The 3,524-nt window shown below is 44.4% G+C and overlaps 1 protein-coding gene across 1 annotated transcript in view; it reads right to left on the bottom strand.

Annotated features, from left to right (window-relative positions):
* Positions 1–3,524, bottom strand: part of FAM20C (family with sequence similarity 20, member C) — a 233,187-nt gene that overhangs the window by 113,110 nt on the left and 116,553 nt on the right. The gene's annotated exons all lie outside the window — the stretch shown is intronic.

The following is a 3,524-nucleotide window of genomic DNA, read 5'->3' as shown; positions in this document are numbered from 1 at the left end:
GGGCCGCCCTGCGCTCCTCCCCCGCGTCTCATCGGCCGCCCTGCGCTCCTCCCCCCGCCCGTCTCCTGGGCTGGGCCTGCGGGTCTCTTTCGGGCAGGTGCCGTCCTGTCGCCTGGGGGCCAGGCAATGTCCTCCCGCCTGACCACGCCCTTCTGCGCTCCTTTTTTTTGAGATTTTCCATCCCCTGCACAGGAAGTGTCCTTTACTCCAGTGTTTTTTTAGTTGCTTTTAAAGAAACATTTTGCACTTTTCGAAACAGAATAGTGTCAAAAAGAAGAAAAAAGTTTAACTTTCTTCAACTTATATTTTAGCGAATGATATTAATATATGTTCAAAGTTGTATAGGATTTCTAAAATTGTAATTTGAGTATATGTTACCAATCATAATTATGGTTATTAAGTTGTTATTGTGAACCACAGAAATAACCAAATTTTCTTGTCAATCGTGTCTTTATGAGTATTTACAGTCATTTCCGCAGTTAATTGCTTCATGCTGATGTAGTTTCTGAAAACTTGACAAGCACACAAAATCCTAGAACATGGTGTCTTTTAGGAGGTTCATGAAAGGATGGGAAGGACCCTGAAAAGCACTGTTAAATACAGGTTTCTAATAACTTCAGAATCCCATCATTTGGACTGGGTGAGAATTGCTGAAACTTAATGAAAAGACTGACTGGCTTATACAACTGCTAACCCAAATAGAATAAAAATTAATTGAATACCGAGGAAATACTTCAGGTTTGCATGCTAAATCAGCCAATACTGAAGTTGTTTAGATATACAATTTGAGTGAACTCCATGGTCTAAGTCAAATTACCTGTGGTAACCCATCCGTTATCCATGGTATGCACCCAATTTGGAGAAACAACTGGCACCGAAGAGCACATAAGTCCGATGTTAATCATGGACTCATGGAGAACCAGGACGGCCGCCTTGTCCTTCCTGAGTCCTTAAAGCTTTTGTTATTAAAAGTTATGCATTCCATGACTCCTCCCGGAAAAGAGAAAATGATCCAAATTAAATGTATTGGTGTGGTGACTTATAAATTGTTAAAATAGTTTATAACCAATGTTTAGTTTGTCAAACCCATATTCCTGGGAAGACAATCAAAGCTTCACGTACATTTGGCTACCTGGTGAGCCATTTAAACATTTATAAAGAGATTTCATTCAGTTGTCATTTTCAGTGTCTGTGTTCTGGTTGTGTAAAAGCTTTCCCATGCTTCAGTGTATTTCACCAGGTAAAGAGTTTTTTTTTTTTTTTTTTTTTGAGACAGAGTCTCGCTCTCTTGCCCAGGCTGGAGTGCAGTGGCACGATCTCAGCTCACTGCAAGCTTCGCCTCCCAGTTTCACACCATTCTCCTGCCTCAGCCTCCTGAGTGGCTGGGACTACAGGTGCCCGCCACCACGCCCAGCTAATTTTTTGTAATTTTAGTAGAGATGGGGTTTCACCGTGTTAGCCAGGTTACTCTCCATCTCCTGACCTCGTGATCCACCCGCCTCGGCCTCCCAAATCCCAAAGTGCTGGGATTACAGGCGTGAGCCACCGCGCCCATCATAAAGAGCTTTTTATGGTTCACTGAGGACAATCAGCCGCTTCGCTGAACCCAAAGATGGGATCTTCTGAGAACATCAGAGAAAAACTGCCCTTGGCATCCACACTGCAGCAAAACCTCGGGATCTTGAAACTTGGGGTCATAATCTCACAACTGAGCAGGGTCACTCCACACTCTTGGAACTGTACATCCATCGAAACCATTAAGGTAAAGCTAACCAGGGAAGTTTCTCCCCAGAAGAAGATGGCATCCTTGATGTGAGCAGCTGTTTCTGAAGGTCATGGATCAAGACTTCTTACTATCATGAGAACAATAGAAGTGAGAAGGGGGTCTGTTGTGTGCACTTATGGGTTATGCTTTTATTTGTGAAGGATTTTGCAGCCAGCTTTATACATGGACAATCTTATAACTTGATAGATAAAAGATGAAGGCCCAGTGTGTCATAGGTGAGAAACTTAAATGGTACATATGGTGCCTCATAATCATTCAGAAACAGAACATTGGTCCACTCCTCTTAACCCACACCATGGGTTACAGAGAACGTTGCCAGGAGGCCTTCCCTCTTCTACAAGGGCATCACTTGTTAGGTCCTTTGTCCATGGTTTGGAACACAAAAGGCAATGACTAGAAGTGTATCCCTCAAGATAGACTCTGGAGCAAATTCTACTGCAACGGCTGCCCAGCAGATGTTCAATTCTCTTGGGAAAGTTACGCTAAATAATAGAATTGGGTAAACAGGAACGTATCTGTGCAGCTGCTGGCACTTAGGGCCTGTGGAGAAAACACCAGGTATTACAGAGATTCTGTTGTAGGGAATTAACGAAGAGACCGCTGAGTTGAGTCAGAGAATGAGCTTTATCTAGCTCATTCGTTGGTCTGTTTGAGTTGAGGTGGTTTGGTTTATGGGGACCCTGGGTAAGGAGCATCCTCCAAATCCTTGGTGTTGCCCTCTCAGTAGTCATAATAATGGTCTCCCTGGTGCACTGGATTCTCTCAAAGGTTTTAAATGTTTGCGTGAAGCCATCTTTAGAATGTCAAATGGTGTCTCTTCCACTGGAACGACAGGAGCTGAAAGAAATGTGTGACCACCAGGACACCGTAACCTGTGAGTGACATGCTGAGACCGGAAACCCAAAACGATAGTAACAGAAAGTGGCACTGACGCCCTAAGTTTTGGTCACTCTCTTGCCTAAGTGAGAACCTGACCAAAAGGGGGAATTTTTTTTTTTTTTTTTTTTTTGAGACGGAGTTTCGCTCTGTTGCCTAGGCTGGAGTGCAGTGGCCAGATCTCAGAGGCTCACTGCAAGCTCCGCCTCCCGGGTTTACGCCATTCTCCTGCCTCAGCCTCCAGAGTAGCTGGGACTACAGGCGCCCGCCACCTCGCCCGGCTAGTTTTTTTTTTTGTATTTTTTAGTGGAGATGGGGTTTCACCGTGTTAGCCAGGATGGTCTTGATCTCCTGACCTCGTGATCCACCCGTCTCGGCCTCCCAAAGTGCTGGGATTACAGGCTTGAGCCACCGCGCCTGGCCAAAAGGGGGAATTTTTTAAACAAAATGGTGGGAGGCCATTGTTTCAGACTGAGCGCTAGGTCCCAACAGACCAAACCAAACCAAAATGGCGTCATTTGTGCTAAATGTGACGTAATTTAATTAAGACTTTAAGGAAACACGTGGGTCCTAGAACAGACCAGGTTTTGTTTTTCTCTTGCAAACAGGACTTTCCAGCATAAGGTGGTATATCCTCAACTCAGTCCTTGTTCCTACCTTTGCAAAACTCGCTGTTCTACTGCTTCCTAGTGGGTTTCAAGACCAATGGTGATAGTGACATCAGTAACTCACGTTATGGTCAATCTCTCAAACCTGAGAAAATGACCAAAAAGGGGGAGTTGCTAAAGCAAACTAAATATGGCCCGAGAAGGACTCCATACTTCTGTATTTTTTTTTTTTTTTTTGAGACAGAGTCTCGCTC

This window comes from Colobus angolensis, unplaced genomic scaffold (assembly GCF_000951035.1).
Source record: "Colobus angolensis palliatus isolate OR3802 unplaced genomic scaffold, Cang.pa_1.0 Scaffold43, whole genome shotgun sequence".
Classification (NCBI taxonomy): domain Eukaryota; kingdom Metazoa; phylum Chordata; class Mammalia; order Primates; family Cercopithecidae; genus Colobus; species Colobus angolensis.
Note: the sequence above shows the minus strand (reverse complement) of the source record. Positions and strands in the feature narration are given on the sequence as shown.